This window comes from Ovis aries, chromosome 3 (genome assembly GCF_016772045.2).
Source record: "Ovis aries strain OAR_USU_Benz2616 breed Rambouillet chromosome 3, ARS-UI_Ramb_v3.0, whole genome shotgun sequence".
NCBI classification, from domain to species: Eukaryota; Metazoa; Chordata; class Mammalia; order Artiodactyla; family Bovidae; genus Ovis; species Ovis aries.
In genome coordinates, this window is record NC_056056.1 from 128,460,972 (window position 1) to 128,479,888 (window position 18,917).

The following is an 18,917-nucleotide window of genomic DNA, read 5'->3' on the forward strand; positions in this document are numbered from 1 at the left end:
CTTTTAAAATCACCTTTTGCTTTCCCCTCCAGTCTCTTTCAGGCTTCCCTGGTAGCTCAGTTGGTAAAGAATCCGCCTGCAATGCAGGAGACTCCAATTTGATTCCTGGGTTGGGAAAATCCCCTGGAGAAGGGAAAGGCTACCTATTCCAGTATTCCGGCCTGTAGAATTCCATGGACTGTATAGTCCATGGGGTCTCAAAGAGTCGGACACAACTGAGTGACTTTCACTTCACTGCCCCTTCAAAATCCATTATCAAGGATCAACTTTCATTCAATCATTCAATACATTTTAAAGGAGTATCCACTTAGTGCTCAAACCTGTTGTCCTCAGCCCTAGAGAAATACTGTGAAGGAAAAGAAAGGCAGGCACAATTTCTACCATTGTGGAATCTGCACTCCTGTGACTGTCTAGGCTTCACTCTTGGACAGTTCTTCAAGCAAGAAATAATCTCTCTTGCACAACCTTTCAAATCTGCATCGTATCTATACCACCCGCTGAACACTCACCCAGTACAGCTTTGTAGAGTGAATCATCCTATTCAGGGCTTCGTTTAAGGACAATAATGGCACCAGTAGCTTTCATTGACGGAAGGGCCTCTATGCCAGGCACTCGGTCTGCTTACACTGTGTCTAGTTTTCTCGCTGACATTGCCAGAAAGGGATGACTTTTCTCTCTTGAGCAATGAAGCCCTTGAGATACAGAGTTGATAAGTAAACTGCTCAAGAGTTCATAGGTAGTAAATGACTTTATCAGCGTGAGAAGCCAGGTTCTCTAGCTCAGATGGCTCTCTCCACAACACACCGTGCTTTCTGAACGTCTTCGTTGCACCATGCATAGAGGTAGGGAGATGTCAGTAAAGAGTGAGGCAAGGTAATGGCCAGGAAAGAACATGATTTTGGAACTAAACAGATTTGTGTTCAATTTTGAGCCATACCACTTACCGACTGTATGACTTTGGGCAGATTCCTGAACCTCTTTGTACTTTGAGGTCCTTGCTTTTAAATCACCATTGAAATACATAAATAAAGCCATTGACTGCAAAGAGCTGCTACCAGGATTACTTGAGTGCTAAATACCTAGGAAGTCATCATGTATGTCGTTGGCTCCTCCTCTCCTCCCTTTTGGTTGATGCGGATCCTTTAAAAGTTTGCCTCGCACCCTATGTTTGCCGATGGAAGTTCCTAAGGACATCTACAGAAGGGCCCTTCAGGGACCTGCAAGTGTGTTAAAGAGGCAGATACCAGGCCCTGAGAGATAAAGGCGGTGCCATAAAGAGATGGAAAACCAATCCAGAAACCAGGCAATAGGAGGCAGTGTGGTTCCTTTTGTTAGGAGAGCTTTTCCAAAGCAGTGCCCTGCAAGCCTTTGCATGTCAAAAGCATTTTAAATGCTTTCCTCAGGTGCACACATATGGTACTGCTTCTGTGGCAAAGAAAGCGTGGTCTTATCAAAATGGAATTGATTTTTTCAAAAGGAATCTCAAGACTTCGTTAATGGAACATAGCAAACAATATCAAAAGCCCACTCTTTTTTCTACAAGCTGGCTACGCACTCTAGGACATAGCATAGCTAATCAACTTAACTTTCATGCTTATTAAATTTTTACTGAGCACTTTGAGAGATCTCATACGTCAACCACTTCATTAATCCTTTAAAAAAAAAAAAGCCCTATAAGGAGATTATTATTTTGTAGGTTGCAAGTGAACAATTGGAAACTCAGAGAGGTTAAATGTCTTGCATAAAATCACATAGCCAGAAATTGCTGATGAGATTTGAACTGATTTGGTCATTTAGTCAATAAATATTTACTGAATGACTACCAAGTGCCAGGTCTATGTTTCTAAAGCTAATGTTCTTTCCACCAATTCTTCCTAGTAAAATAAATATAATAGTGTTCTTATCATTAATAATGTTTTCTCCAAAAGTGAAGCAGTTTGGCCTTGTAATCGGGCTGATCATCTTGGCCAAGCAAGTATCCCCATGGCTCAACATTACTTCAAGTGCGCTCTTTTCAAAGCTGGGCGCTTAAAAAGAATGGTCTTCTATAGTCAGAAGTGCCTTTCTCAGACAGGTATATGGAAGTGTCTGCACTTAATGGTTTATAAAGCCTTGGGTGGATGATACATTTGAGAATGTTTACTTATTTCAAAGTTGGAAAAAAGCTAAGATAATGGACTTCTCTGGTGGTCCAGTGGTTAAGAATCTGCCAGCTAGTGCAGGAGACACAGGTTTGACCCCTGGTCCAGGAAGATCCCACGTGCTTTGGAGCAACTAAGCTCACGCACCACAACTACTGAAGCCCGAGTGCCATAGGGCCCTTGCTTCACAACAAGAAAAGCTACAGCAGCGAGAAGCCCTTGAATCGCAATGAAGAGCCGTCCCAGCTCAAACTAGAGAAAGCCTGCACACAGCATTGAAGACCCACTGTAGCCGTAAATAAACAAAGCAGCAAAGATTAGTACATGCCACTCACGAAAACATGGAAAATCCAGCACTCCGAGTGCCTTGCATTTACAAAGGGCATCATTCTTTTCAGTGTATGATAACATGAACAGTGTCATTTTAGCTTCATATCAATCTCCTGTGAGATCCACAAGGTGATGGTCATTGTACCCACTCCTGAGGAAACTGACGTTCACGTTATGAAGGTCACCGGGGTTTTAGAAATGTTCAGTTCACCTCACTATTTAAAGGCAGAACCAGGATTTGAACCTAGGTTCTCTTCACTCTTTCTGGTATGCAGTCTGCGTGAGTCAGGAGGACCAAGATTACGTTGCAGGAAGAAATAAATGGAAGATCTCAAGGGCTCACAGTATTATGGCTTGGTTTCTTACTCATGTCCCATGTCACCTGGGGCTTTGGTCTACTTTTTGTTTACAGGTGGGTCCAGATGACAGAGCAGCCTCTACCTGGAACACAGGCAGTTATGGGCAGAGTGAACAGCAAGAGTAATGGACCTCACGCTAGCTGGGAAAACCTCTGATAGAAAGTGGCCATCAGTCTCCGTTCATTGGCCAAATCAAGTCACATGCACTTATCCCATATAATAGAGCAGAGATGGTTTCTCTTTCCACAGGGTGGGGCCCCAATCAGGAGTAAAAATGTTCCAATTTATGTTAGGGTAGTGATAGATAAAGTCATTTTATCCATCATCTTCTTGTACCATGAAGGTATTCACTAATCGATACAGTACCGATTAAGGCTCAGCCAAGAAGTCATCTTATAAAATTTTTAAATAAAATAACTAAATAAATTTAATATTTTAAAAAATAAGTTCTAAAATATGCCTATGTGCATGAAACCTCCTGCATTTTCAAATAAAGCAACTTTAGCTCTGGGAATAAACTTCCCATTGCTGGCAGAAAAATTGTATACTAACACTGACATGATCCTGTGAATGGTCATCAGAATGTCATATTTGAATGTGCAATGAATAAACATTGACAGAAATCCCCTTTGCCATGTGACTTCAAAACAGAAACCAGTCAGCAGGGAACTACCGTTGTGCTGAGTAGGGAAAAAAAAAAAAAGTGCTCATACACTCTCCCTCCATGGAGCAAAAATCCCCTGCCAAAAATCACCTTTCCAGAAAACGCAGGGCACAAGTGGATTCTCACATGTGTTTGAGCACACAACCCCACCCCCTGGAAAGTCCTCCTGGCAGAGCCATTCAAACAAAGATCAGAGGAAGACAGAAGTAGAACATGAAACAGAGTCCAGGCATTCACAGAATCTTGCCTTTCCTTGAATCAACTGGGGGCTTTAAAAAAAAAAAAAAGGAAAAGAATCATTCAGCAAGAGTTTAAAGAAGACAATTTCTAAGGTTGCCTGGCTTATAATATCCCTGACAACTCTAACACCCTATGATTCTGTACATTTCTGGGATGAGAAGAAGCAAATCTATTTTCTCATTTAAGTACAAAAAAGAAAGAGGAAAAGGACTGCTTTACATAATAAAATTTAACAAGGAACAACACTGAAAAAGCATGTTCTAGGAACTATAAAGTTGTCTTGGGTTAGACAATCTGCATACAAAATCCTGTTCCTTAAAATTGCTTTGGCATTGAGTCCAGACTTGATTTGTAGAAGTGACACTTCTCTAATACTTGTTTGAGAGAAGTGAGGGGGAGGAGGAATGCCCTGACTTAGAACTTTACCTTAGACTTTTTATAAAGGTCACCGAAGGGAAAACTCATAAAGAATCATTGCCCTTTAGTCACTTTCAAGTATGAGACGCGGTGTCCTTGGATAAAGGAGAACTGTTACAGCGTGTTACATTTTAGGCTAAATAATTAAATTGCCATGTCTTTTCTTTCCCCTGTGACTTTATATAGAATTTATGTTGAAATAAACCTAGATTATTAGGAAATATTTCTAAGTACATCTAATTGTGCTTTTCTGAAATGCTTGGATGTAGCTCTTTGATTTTACTGGCATAACTGTCGCCAGCAAATCTCCAAAATGAATATTCACATTTTAATGTAGCTATAAGCAAAATGGGGTTTCAGGTACCAAAACACCAAAATAGGTTATGTGATGAAAGATGTTAAGGAGGAAAACTATACATTAACTATTTCTTCTCTAACAACCAATCTGAGAGTCTATTGCTTCTCTAGCTGCTTTCTATAGAAAGAATGAGAGGACAGGGGTTGTGTTGGCTCTTTTGAGTCTAACTGGACATGAACAAACTCATTTGATGGCTAACAGAGGTAAGCAGTGGGCTTCCCTGGTGGCTCAGAGGTTAAAGCGTCTGCCTCCAATGCAGAGAGGTAAGTAGTACAAGAATGACATTCATGAAAAAAGAGAGGATGAATTATAGTGTCACAGGGTCAAAAGATTTAAAAGGAAATGTTGGGGTTCTGGGGGGCTTAAACGTAGCTTTCTTCCTTTTCAAACTAATTCAGATTTCTCTTCAAATCCTTAATCAAATGTTTTATGAGGCCTACAGGTAGTAGTAGAATTCAGTGAAACTATACAGAGAATCAAAACATTTTTGTATACGTATACATACCAATATGTGTATACATTTACACACGTATATTTTGAGATATAGTATATATGGATAATGGGCTTCTCAGGAGGTATAGTGGTAAAGAATCCATCTGCCAATGCAGGAGATGCAAGAGATATGGGTTCTATCCCTGGGTCGGGAACATTCCCTGGAGTAATACCCCACTCCAGTATTCTTGCCTGGAAAATCCCATGGACAGAGGACACCACTGAGCACACACACCCACACACCATGGATATATATCTATTGATATACCTATATGGAGATACACACACACACACAATACATACTTATACATATATGGACATAAATATATATATATGTACACACATACATAATGATTTTCCTCAATTTATGATTGGATTACATCCTGAAAAACCCATCATTAGTTGAAAATGCCATAAAAGTCAGAGATGCATTTAATGCACTAAATCTACCAAACATCACAGTTAAGCCTAACCAACCTTAAACGTGCTCAGAACACTTACATTAGCCTTCAGTTGGCAAAATCATCTAACACAAAGCCTGTTTTGTAATAAGGTGTTGGATATCTCATGTGATTTATTGAATACTGTACTGAAAGTGAAAAACAGAATGGTCGTGTGGGTCCAGAATGGCTGTAAGGGTATCGATTGTTCACAGCTGTGTTCACAGAGCTGACTGGGAGCTGCCGTCGCTGCCCAGCATCTTGAGAAAATATCAGATCACATATCACCAGCCCAAGAAAAGATCAAAATTCGAAGTCCAGAGTCTATTGAATGCATATCACTTTTGCACCATCATAAAATCAAACTCTTGTAAGTCAGGACCGTTTGTATATGAATATATATATATGTGCAAATGCATTCATATATGCATTTAACTGGTTATGGCACAGCTATTCAACTGCATTTAAAAAAAATTGAACCCCAGTCTTATATCAACTCCAAAAATAAATGACCAAATTAAAGCCAACTGTACAAAAAAATACTTTCAAGAGAATCTAGCACATTATATGTGCTTATATGTACAAACCACCAGTGAAAGCCAACTTTCTTGACTGACGCATTTCTTGATCTAATACAGAAGCTATAAAGAAAAGATCAGGAAGTTCCCTTGGGGAAGGAAATAGCAACCCACTTCAGTATTCTTGCCTGGAAAATCCCATTGACAGCCTATGGGGTCGTAAAAGAGTCGGACACAGCTTAGCAACATAACAACAACAAATTTGATCATATAAGGATTTAAAATATTTTTTTGACAAAAGAAAGTTTCCCTTACCAGATAAATAGACAAAGGATAGTTTCGGAAATATTTGTACCACAGATGACAACAGTTCTTGTTTTGTTTTTACAAATTGACAAAAGTAGACAAACTCATAGGAAAATGAATAAAGAAATAAGACATTCACAGAGGAATAAACCCACATGGAAAACGAAAACATGCTCCCATTAAATTAGTCAGGGAAATGCACATTAAAATACCAACAATGTATATTTATACCCATCAGACTGGCAAAAAATGAAATGATCAATAAGCTCTACTTGTGATAGCTATATGGAAAAATTGCTGCTTATACATTGCTGTGAAAAATTTACGTTATAACTTTTTGACAAGCCATTTAGCAGCATATATAAAAAATTAAACACATACCTATATGTGCCATTCAACACTGCAATCTCCTCTTGACACTTCAAGATTATCAGAGCACAGGGACAAATGTAAGAAGACACTTATACTATTCATAGCAAGAAAAGGAGAGGGGGACAGGGATCCCAGTAAATGTTCAGCAGTGAGAACATCGAAATAGATTACAGCTCATCCATACCATGAGTTATTACGTAGCCACTCCCAAAAAAAAAGAGTTACAACTGAGCAGTCACTTTGGAGGGAATTTCTACACATACATCATAAATGAGAAAAATGATACTAACAGGATGGTCCAGTGGCTAAGAATCTGTGCTCTCAATGCGGTGGGGGCGGGGGGGTGCGGGGGGCAGGCGGGCGCTGGTTTCAATCTCTGGTCAGGGATCTAGGTCCCACATGCCACAACAAAGATCAAAGATCCCGTGTGCCACAACTAAGACTCAGAGCAGCCAAAGAAATAGTAAAAAATAGCAAGAGAAAGAAAATGTGCATTATTCAATGGTCATGAAACAAAAAATAGACAGATCACCCCCACAAACACATGTAAGTATAATATGCATAGATGTGATCGTATGGGCGAGGGGGAAAATGTGAAGCATGCATCAGGTCACTAACAATAGCTACACGCCAGAGAGGGGTGCAGAGGGGATGCAAAGGAGAAAAGAGACGGAAGACGAGGCTAAACATCAAGAATAAAACAAAACTAACTATACTCAATATATATTTTGTAATAGCCTATAAAAGAAAACAATTTGAAAAAGTATGTAATGATTCAGTTATATATAACTGAAACATTTTGTTGTAGATCTGAAATGAACACAACTTTGTGAATCAACTGTGTTTCAATTAAAAAAGAAAGAAACAAGACTTCTCTAAGTAAGAGATAAATATATGTGTGAAATAATGGATGTATTTATGCAAAACTACACAATGTGTGCACATGAAAAATTATAACCAGAAAAGAAAAACTATTTCAAAAGCAAGATCAAACATGGTAATATAAAACCTAATGCTTACTGAGCCCTCACTATTGACAGTGTCCTAAGCATGTATTGACTTATTAATCCTCACAGCAACCCTACAGTGAAGATATTAATATCTTTCTTTTCAACAAGAGAGGAGTCCCACTTAAACTTCTGTAACGTGAGAGCTGAACATTTGAAAAATTCAAATGAAATCATCCATCTCATTTGCTTCTTAGTGATAGTGCTTTGTTTTCTTTAGTGTCTGGATTTAAAAGTGGAATTCAACAAGTTACCATCAATAAAAGGATAGTTGCCCAACAAGTCAAGGTTGGTGTGAGTCATCTAAATCAAGGGCAACGGCCTTCATCATTAGCCTCTTCCGTCACTTATTTGCTCAACAAGGAACCATTGAGCAACTGTTGCACGGTGGTGGCCCGGACAGCCTCTGAGTGTTTGATAACTTGGGGTGGCTATCAATTCACATCACCTGGAGCACTTTGACCTCTCATTCTGAAACTGGGTGGGAAAACGATCTGGCCTTACTTTGACATTGTTGGACAAGCGTCTGATCATTCCTGAGAAAAGACAGCTTCCAGTGACATAGCCATGTTACCAACTGCTCAGTGGAACTAAACAGTGAAAGTGAGCAAAGTTAGGGACACAGGCTTCACCTGGCAGCCCACCACTGGCACTGAACAATTTCTTCACTGGTGTTTTAGAGAGAAGTCAGGGGTCCTCGGTTCTTCTTCTATTTTTGTATCTAGCTTAAGCATTCTTTGACCTCCGGTCTCGATGCAGCATTGCCAAGCACCAGAGCATGGACAACAATGCCTGATGCTCAAACACACTCCTTCTCTCCTGCTCCCTCCATTCGTCCCCATTCTCTTCCAAAACCCACTGTATGTGATCCCTTACTAAGGTCACAGCATCAAAACAGTGACTGGGATTCAGATAAAGCTGCAGAAAGTCACTAATCAGTTTTATCTATCGAGTAAGTAAACACCACTGAGAAAACCGAGAGCCTTGGTCCACTCTTCTGGATCTGAAATGAGGTCCTGAACCCGTAAACACACAAATGGAGAAAGTGCTTCTGTGTCTCACGGCTCCATCTGTCCAAGAGCCAGGACGTTCGATCACACACGTGTTTTCACAGGCCCCTGGCTTTCTCCTCTCATCCTTCTTTTGGCTGCCTCTCACGCCGTTTCTGGCAAACAACACGTTGGAGAGGCCTGGATAAGTTTCCATCCAGTCACTCCCCTTGGTTAATTATTAACAGCTCTGGCGAAAGTTGCTGGTGGAGCCGCTGGAAACAACTATTTGGAAAGAGCTTTTTCATTTAACCGTAGAGCTCATTCTTCTGGGGATTTCCAAAATCATGTGCTTCTTAGCTGAGGTAACACAGGCAAAGGTAAAACATCCAGCTAAGAAATGATGTCAAGTCCCTCTTCTGGGACTAATTAGCTGAGTAATCCCGGCCTAAGGAGGAAAGGTAGCTCACAAGGTGACACATTAGGAACGCAGACCGTGCTCTCTCATTAAAGGCCCATAACAACCCATCACCTACAGTGTTCACCTATTAGTATCTCCATTTACAAAGTTAGAGACACCGACCCAAGGTCCCAAAACTTTGCGTTAAAGCATACAGCCCCATGCATTTAATTTACCCGAGTGTCAGTTTCCTCGCCTAAGTAAGGCAAGATGGTTGAAGTGGTTGCTCTAATAATAAAGTCCTTCTAACTCTGTAAGCCCAGCAGGCAACGGACAATTTCTCTCTTAAAATTTCCACATACCTTCTCCCCTCTCAGCCTTAATTTCCTAGTAAGTTTTGTGGGCAAGTTAACAAAATGGTATTCCAAGCATAAGGATGCTAAAGCAGCCAATTCACCCACTAGTCGTCAATAGATCTCGGCCCCTTTTGCTCCTGAAGCTATTGCTTCACCCTTGTTTACATTGCTCAGTTCTGTCAGTTTAGAGCACATTAAAAAGCAGAACTGGGCTGGCTGGTTTACGTTGGTGGTGAACTTTGTGCCTCAACTGTATCGTAACCCCAGAGTTTACTCAACCCCACCTGGCAGCTCGGCTCCTTGAGATAAAGCAGGTTTTCTCTGGGGGAAACCAGTAGGGGTTTATCTTTTTCCTCTACTGCCGGCAGACAGCTGGTTGGGCATCTAAGAGACGATCACCTACCAGTGGAGGGTAATAAAACACACGTGCACACGCGCACGTACACACAAAACCAAACAGACAACAGAAAAAAAAAAAGATAAAAGAAATCTTTTACATCAGAGGAATGAAAATGAATACCTTGTTTGGGTAGCCTTGTTTCAGACCAAAGCAAGGTCTTCTTTTGGGAAACCATACTTTCTGTGTGTGTGTGTCTGTCTGTCTGTCTGCACGCAGATGCATGCGTGTGCTTTAGAATTATGTGAATGCCTGCATGGGACGGAGATGGGGAATTGTGAGTGAAAGAACAGCTAGCAAGAATCTAAAAGCAGTTCTTACTTGCTGAAGTACTATATGGTTTGGATCAATTTCTCATACTTGAAATGGAAAATTTCATTCCATTCATCTTTTCCAAAACCATACACAGTCGTTCCCTTGGAGAAAGTTACACTGCTAGTAACAAAGCAATATGCAATCTTATTTAGGAGAACATAAACACAAGACAGGTGGAAAAGAACAGCCTTTGCACTGGTGAGTTGTGACGGTGAGCAACAGGCAACGTTCACGCACAGCCCCGAAACTTCCGTATCGAAGTTCGGTACAGAAGAAGAAAATGGATTTTTCCACCTCCAGTCAATCCAAGTGTTATAAGCTGAATGGTTCTCTCCCAAAGATGTTGAGGTCCTAACCTCCAATACCTGTGAATGTAACCTTATTTGGAAACATGGGGCCGCAGATGATCACGTTAAGGTGAGGTCATGAGGTGGGGCCCTACTCCAATATGACTGTGCCCTCGTGAAAGAGGAGAAATGTGGATACAGAGACAAGGCGGCCCACAGGGCGACAGTTATGTGACTATGAAGGCAGAATTCAGGATGAAGCATGCCTAAGCCCAGGAAGACTATATATGACCAGCAAATCCTCAGAAACCAGGAGGCAGGAGGGGAACAGATTCTCTCACACAGCCTTTGCTGCTGTTGTTGTTTAGTTGCTAAATCATGTCCAACTCTGCGACCCCATGGACTGTGGCCCGCCAGGCTCTTCTGTCCATGGGATTTATTAGGCAAGAATACTGGAGTAAGTTGTCATTTCCTTCTCCAGGGGATCTTCCCAACCCGAGGATCAAACCAGCATCTCCTGCATTGGCAGGCAGATTCTTTACTCAGCCACCGGAGAAGCCCCACCGCTCTTAGAAGAAGTCAACCCTGTTGGCACCTTCAGCTTGGACTCTAGTCTCCAGGTCTGTTGTTTAAACCAACTACTCTCTTATGGCAGTCCTAGCAAATAAATACACTTGGATTTTCTCAAGGTCACCTCCTGCAACCACACATCTTTCCTCTCACTCCTTTATTCACATGGCATCTTCAAAGGATAGAGAAATATTTGAGAATAGGTTTTCCCTCCATCTTCTCCTCCTCCTTGAACCCTGCTGCTGCTGCTAAGTCGCTTCAGTCATGTCCGACCCTGTGCGACCGCAAAAACGGCAGCCCACCAGGCTCCCCCATCCCTGGGATTCTCCAGGCAAGAATACTGGAGTGGGTTGCCATTTCCTTCTCCATCCTTGAATCCAGTCTTTCCTAATTTCCAAAGAGGTGTTCACAAGAAACTTCCAACATAACAGTAAGTGGCTAATTCTACCCAAGAGCCAAGTAGAAAGAAAGTTAAAGAAGAACTATTTTAACTATTTAAAAATAAAGAATAACTTTATTTTTTGATTAATTTTGTTGGAGTATAGTTGCTCTACAATGTTGAGTTAGTTTCTACAAGAATAACTATTGACCTAGGAGCGTTTCTCCCCCAAAGGCTTGCACTAAGGACTTTTATGCCTGGATGATCCAGCAGCAGTTGAAGAAGAGAAAAACAGAATTTGGCTCTAAAGGGTCCTTCAATTCAAGCCTGGTATCAAAGAACCTAACTAGACTCAGATATTCTGTTAGGGATACACACTTCAAGATTGCAGCACTGCTTTTAAGTAACTTATTTGAGCTATACATCCATTGAGACAAGTTGGGTTTCTTTGTTGTGTTGCTGTTGTTTCCTCCTAGAGAGTAGTGGATGGAGCCAATACTTTGTCTCAGGTTGGAGTAAACTGTTGCCTAAAAAAAAAAAACCTAGGCAAAGGACTGGCATTTGGAAGAAAAGATATTAGAATTAATTTAGAAAGGGGAGTGGATTCAAGCAGCTGAGAGGTGAACAGATGGCAGTGCATGCTGGGAGTTCCTGGCAAGGAGTCAATCACTAGGAGGGGTGGTTGAATAAAACACTTTTGTATCCAGGTTGCAGGAGAAACAGGAAGCTGAGACTGGATTTGGCAGCTTCTAATGCAAAATTTATTAAAGGGGAATGAATTTGATGATAAACAAACGACAATTTATTTTTCATATCTCTGCTCAATTTCCTCGGAGAAATTTCCTGTTAAGGGTTGAGCCTCCTAAATCACTATTCTAAGAGAGTAAGAGATACAAATATGACAATGAGGTTTCAACTTATCCATATCAATAAGCTTCGAAAAGATGGCAGAATCTAAGAAAACTATCCAAACACAAAGAAGATTTGTTCCTTTCCAGCTATGACAAAAATCACAGAAAAAAATGCCGTATAGAATGACATTAATAAAAGGTGGGACCTTGGTCTGCCCATGAGAAAACCAGAGGCTCTCCAGTGTTCTAGAAAAAGGGAGCTGGCTCCTTTTGTGATGTTTCTTCTGCCAGATAACATGTGCAATTGAAAAGTCAGTGTTGCCACTTGGCCTATTCCTCCAAGCATACATCTGACAGAGACACTTTAGAGGTAGCAGTGCTTTTGAAACCTAGGCGGTTTCAAACACTTCCTGGACCAGTATTGGACCACATTGCCTTCTTGACTGTGAGAGTTAATTCTTTGTGTCAGTTTGGCTGGGCCATGATGACCAAATATGTGGTCAAAAATTATTTTGGACTTTTCTGTAAAGGTGTCTTTGAAAGAGATGGTCATTTTCAGTGATGGGTTTTAAGTGAAACAGACCATTATAGTGTTGGTGGGCCTCATCTAATCAGGTGAAGGCCCAACTAGAACAAAAGACTGCTGCTGCTGCTAAGTCGCTTTAGTCGTGTCCGACTCTGTGCGACCCCATAGACGGCAGCCCACCAGGCTCCCCCGTCCCTGGGATTCTTCAGGCAAGAACACTGGAGTGGGTTGCCATTTCCTTCTCCAATGCGTGAAAGTGAAAAGTGAAGTCACTCATTAGTGTCCAACTCTTCGGGACCCCATGGACTGCAGCCCACCAGGCTCCTCCGTCCATGGGATTTTCCAGGCAAGAGTACTAGAGTGGGGTGCCATTGCCTTCTCCGAACAAAAGACTGACCCTCTCCAAAGAAGAAGAATTTCTGACAACAGGTAGCCTTTGGACCTCATCTGCAATAGTGTCCCTTCCTTAATCTCCAGCCTGCCAACTTACTCTGCTGACTTTAGACTGGCTAACCTCCATAACCATGGGAGTCAATTCCTTGAAATAAATCTCTTTCTACATGTATGCACATCCTGTTGGTTCTTTTTTCTCTGGAGGATTTAGGGATTAGTCCCCAGAAACTGTCTAATAAACCTTCTGGCAGGTACCAAAGATAATTTAAGTTCAGTTTGAATAATGCTTCAGGCTTAGCTAGTGGTACAATGACACAGTTCAGTTCAGTTACGTCGCTCAGTCGTGTCCAACTCTCTGCAACCCCATGAATCGCAGCACGCCAGGCCTCCCTGTCCATCACCTACTCCCGGAGTTCACTCAGACTCACGTCCATCGAGTCAGTGATGCCATCCAGCCATCTCATCCTCTGTCGTCCCCTTCTCCTCCTGCCCCCAATCCCTCCCAGCATCAGAGTCTTTTCCAATGAGTCAACTCCTCGCATGAGGTGGCCAGAATACTGGGGTTTCAGCTTTATCATCATTCCTTCCAAAGAAATCCCAGGGCTGATCTCCTTCAGAATGGACTGGTTGGATCTCCTTGCAGTCCAAGGGACTCTGAAGAGTCTTCTCCAACACCACAGTTCAAAAGAATCAATTCTTCAGTGTCAGCCTTCCTCACAGTCCAACTCTCACATCCATACATGACTACTGGAAAAACCATAGCCTTGACTAGATGGAACTTTGTTGGCAAAGTAATGTCTCTGCTTTTGAATATGCTATCTAGGGTGGTCATAACTTTTCTTCCAAGGAGTAAGCGTCTTTTAATTTCATGGCTGCAGTCACCATCTGCAGTGATTTTGAAGCCCAAAAAGATAAAGTCTGACACTGCTTCCACTGTTTTCCCATCTATTTCCCATGAAGTGATGGGACCGGATGCCATGATCTTCGTTTTCTGAATGTTGAGCTTTAAGCCAACTTTTTCACTCTCTTCTTCCACTTTCATCAAGAGGGTTTTCAGTTCCTCTTCACTTTCTGCCATAAGGGTGGTGTCATCTGCATATCTGAGGTTATTGATATTTCTCCCAGCAATCTTGATTCCAGCTTGTGCTTGTTCCAGCCCAGAGTTTCTCCCGATGTACTCTGCATATAAGTTAAATATGCAGGGTGACAATATACAGCCTTGACGTACTCCTTTTCCTATTTGGAACCAGTCTGTTGTCCCATGTCCAGTTCTAACTGTTGCTTCCTGACCTGCATACTCATTTCTCAAGAGGCAGGTAAGGTGGTCTGGTTTTCCCATCTCTTTCAGAATTTTCCACCGTTTATTGTGATCCACACAGTCAAAGGCTTTGGCATAGTCAATAAAGCAGAAGTAGATGTTTTTCTGGAACTCTCTTGCTTTTTCCATGATCCTGTGGATGTTGGCAATTTGATCTCTGGTCAAATAGACAAGATGTTTTAGCGAGGCTTGAAAACATCAGTTCTCTTTTCAAGGGAAAGACAAATATGTCTAATGATTTTCTCCAGGGTCGTCACGTAGCTGTACCCAGGGAGAAAACGTTCACAATGTCTATCTACTTCATATTTGTCATCCATCCCTAAATCCCCAGCAGAATGCCTGGCATGAAGCAGCTAATCAATGAAGGGATGGACTTGAATTGGGGGATGGTACATATTGAGTAAATGATCCCCACACTACTCTCCTGATATTTACCAATCACATTCCCAGAAACCAGGCAACTGCAACACACACACACACACACACACACACACACACACACACACACACACAATATTTAACGTGTATTGAGCAATCACTGTATGCCAGACTTCATTAATAATCAAATACATCACTTTACTTTTTCCTCAAAGTCACTTTATGACTCGCATTATCTCCATCCTACAACTAAAAGAAACGGAAAGGCAGAAATTCAGTGACTTGCCAAGGTCTCATGTACGCATTTAGTTACACATCCAGTAAGATGCAGAGCTGGGACTGGAACCCCAATGATGGCTTCTTAGGTGGCATTAGTGGTGAAGAACCCGCCTGCCAATTCAGGAGACGTAAGAGATGTGGGTTCTGTCCCTGGGTCAGGAAGATCCCCTGGAGGAGGGTACAGCAACCCACTCCAGTATTCTTGCCTGGAGAACCCCATGGACAGAGAAGTCTGGCAGGCTACGGTCCATAAGATCGCAAAGAGGCAGACTTGACTGGAGCAACTAAGCACGCATACATGATAGACCTAGAAGATTAGCAATTTTCAGAAGTGCCTAACCTCCTCTGTACCCTGAAACCCTGGAAGACTGGTGTGGAGGATTAAATTCACGGTAGCAAGAAGAACTAGAACAACCCCAGTTCAGCGCTTAGTGTTGGATCAGGTAATCGTGTGGGGCGTGTCCAGTGCACTGTTGCATGTTCAGAAACCTCTCTGGCCTCTACTCACTAGATACCTGATATCTCAAGTTATGAGTTAAAATGATCTTCAGTTTTGCTAGATGTCCCCTGTGGGTGAGGAAGGATCACCCCCATTGAGATCATTGGCTTAATGGACTCTAGCTCACCATCCCCTGCTGCTGCTGCTGCTGCTAAGTCGCTTCAGTCGTGTCCAACTCTGTACGACCCCATAGACAACAGCCCACCAGGCTCCCCCGTCCCTGGGATTCTCCAGGCAAGAACACTGGAATGGGTTGCCATTTCCTTCTCCAATGCACGAAAGTGAAAAGTGAAGTCGCTCAGTCATGTCCAGCTCTTCACAACCCCATGGACTGCAGCCCACCAGTCTCCTCCGCCCATGGGATTTTCCAGGCAAGAGTACTGGACTGGGGTGCCATTGCCTTCTCTGCACCATCCCCTAATGAAGCATTTTATCTAAACCCAGTGTAATTATGGTATCACTTCACACAATTATTTACACAAGTTCCTCAAACACTTTTATTCGGCATTTCCCCGGGGACTGTGTATGCAGCTGCCCTAAAGAAGAGTTTGTTTGTTTGTTGTTTTTTTTTTCTGAAGTGGCTAGAGCTAAAAGGAGAGGTGAAGTTAGTAAAATGAAGAAGTGGACATGGGTGAATTTCCATTGACCTCTTTCCATGGTCTTTGTACTTAGCTGAGGCCAGGCTGCCTGGGGCACTTGTACTTCCCTTGATGTGAAACGACTCACAGGAGGGCCCTGGTGGTGTCCGAACTTCTCCCACTGTTCCCAGAAACCCTTTGAGGCTGATGAATCAAGGATGGAAGTCACTGTTGTCTGCTGTTGGGTTTTTGCATATTCGGTTCCCTCTGCCTGGAATTCCCCCACCTCCACCTCATTCTCATCACTTGCAATCATAACTCCAAGGTCTATTTCCTCGGTAAACATTACCATCAGAAATCACCATATTTGCTTATTGGCTTATCTGCCGCCTGTCCATCTGCGCCACTCCCCACCCACCACTAGGACGTAAGCTTCATGGATAGGGGACCCATTACTATCTCTAGTTCCTAGGAAAAAAAACCAAACAGGGCCAATACATATCAGGTATTCCATACGTGGATGCTGAATGAAGTAACTAACTCTAGAAGCTACCTTGTACTATTCAACCTTCTTGCAAGCCTTTTTCTAAACTATAAACAGTTCAGGAAATGATCTTTATGGGGCAATAATGATCATGAATCAAAAAGAGTCTTAACAGTTGAGTCATGGGATGTGATATTGTTGTGTGATTAGAGGGCGTGGTTTAGGCATCCCAATGACTTCAGAAAACACAGATAAACTCTCGCTAATCTGCCAAGAGCTTCTGATCCCAGTGTGGAACCCTAGTCCCCACATGACTCAGCCACCATGTGCTAGCACCAGGCCCACACTCCACCCCTGTTGTTCCTTCCTGTGTGAACGGCCTTAGAATTTGCCCCGACTGACTCCATGCTCAGCACTTCATTGCTTTGTCCTCTCTTCTTTCCCATTCATGAATTCTCTTGGAGAACGGAATATTTCATGTGGGATAAAGAGAAACACGTATGTAATAGAAAAACAAAACTGTGAAAAGAAAAAAAAAATGTTTTAAATCAACCTATTAAAAGACTATAGGTTGATTCATCAGCAGGAAACACATGGAAACAATTATCCCCAAATTCAAGTTATGAAACCTGAAACTGTCTTCAATATTTTGTTCACAATTATGTATTTGGCCTTCAGGAATTCATGGTAATTGTCTGTTCAGATACCAAGGAAAACATCTAATGGGTTGATTAAAAGACTTATAAATGATCTGCTTTTTTTCTGAAGTAATATTGGAGAAACAAGACGCAGACCTTCTAAAAGGAGGCTTAAGTTGATGCTTCTGCAGCTGGGAAAATTGAAAACCAAGCTTGTTTTATATCTAAGATCTCGAGTGAGGTTAGTAGGGAAGTAGTAGCAGGGAGCAGTTTGCTGTTCTGACCTTGGCCTTCCTTGCCTATTCTAGGTATGGCTGCCACTGTGCAGAAGCTCAGGTCACCTCAGGCAGGCAGAGACTAAATGTTACCTCAATACTTTTCTTTCTAGCTTTGATTTCTAGTTTGCTATTCCCCTCCGGGCATAATGACCATAATGATACCATATGGATAGAGTTGACCTAGTTAACCAGTGACTCTACAAACTATCCCCAAAGGTCACACAGTAACTGTAAGCAAAATCTTTTCACATTAGTTAGTACATCACCTTTCATGCATTGGAGAAGGAAATGGCACCCCACTCCAGTGTTCTTGCCTGGAGAATCCCAGGGACAGGAGCCTGGTGGGCTGCCGTCTATGGGGTCACACAGAGTCGGACACGACTGATGTGATTTAGCAGCAGCAGCAGCAGTACATCACCAGAGCAACAGAATTTCAAACCTCCATGAAACTTCCATGCAGGAATGGTAAAGGAGTAATAGCTTTGCTCTGCAGTTTCCTGGTCAGACAACGACCATACAGTACTTGTTACATTTGGATACTTTCTATGTCTCTCTCTCTCTGTTTTTCTCTCTCATAAAATGAGTAACTCTCATCTCTAAGGTCCTTGGATTCCTTTGCAATCATGAGCTCTTTGCACACAGGCTTTGGGCTCTCTGCTTGAATTCCTCCACCTGGACAGAAAAGAGCAAGAAACTGTCAGCCCATGTTTGTAAAGTAAGCTAGCCTATCTAAGAGAATAAAAGAAGCTGTAAACTTAGACAAAACAGGATCTATCTGGTAACTCTGCTATGCCAAATATTGTTGATAGTACACTCTTTTAAATATAAACATTTTCAGTCACCAAAACTCAAAGGTCTTACCAGATAAGTGAAAATAAGAAAGGGAAAAGTTAAATTTTGGTATAATAAATATCATGGCACAGAAATATTTCCCAGGGGTGAGCTTCAGGGGACTAAGCAGAGATCTAGAAACATGTTTCTGCAGAGGAAGAAACTGGAAAGGAGAGTGCTCAGGTGATGGGTGGAAATGAACACTAAGATTCTTGGCTCCACACAAAGTTAGAGAAAATTCTGTGAGTGATCTGTATGTAGACTTTGTGGAGCAAGGAGTACCCTGCTGAAAGGTGCCCGCCCACCGCACTGCCTGGCCGCTCCCAAGCTATCTAGAATACAGCATGGCACACTAAGGGCATCAGGAAGATTTCAGCAAGATCGCCTGAGTGAGCTTCTCTGATTCACAGGACACAGTGGTCATGAAATCAGGAACAAGTGAATATCTCGACGTGCATCCAGTAAGTATTTATGGAGAGCCCACCATGCTATAAACACTGTTCTCAGTTCTTAAGACTCACCCATGA

The 18,917-nt window shown here is 42.1% G+C and overlaps 1 long non-coding RNA gene across 11 annotated transcripts in view; it reads right to left on the bottom strand.

Moving 5' to 3' along the window:
• Positions 1-18,917, bottom strand: part of LOC121819090 (uncharacterized) — a 78,203-nt gene that overhangs the window by 3,330 nt on the left and 55,956 nt on the right. For 10 of the 11 annotated variants that reach the window (XR_009600208.1, XR_009600214.1, XR_009600213.1 and 7 more), the window contains one exon: positions 6,223-18,917. This exon is cut by the window's right edge. This is a non-coding gene — a long non-coding RNA (uncharacterized LOC121819090). The other variant, XR_009600206.1, reaches the window with a different exon arrangement.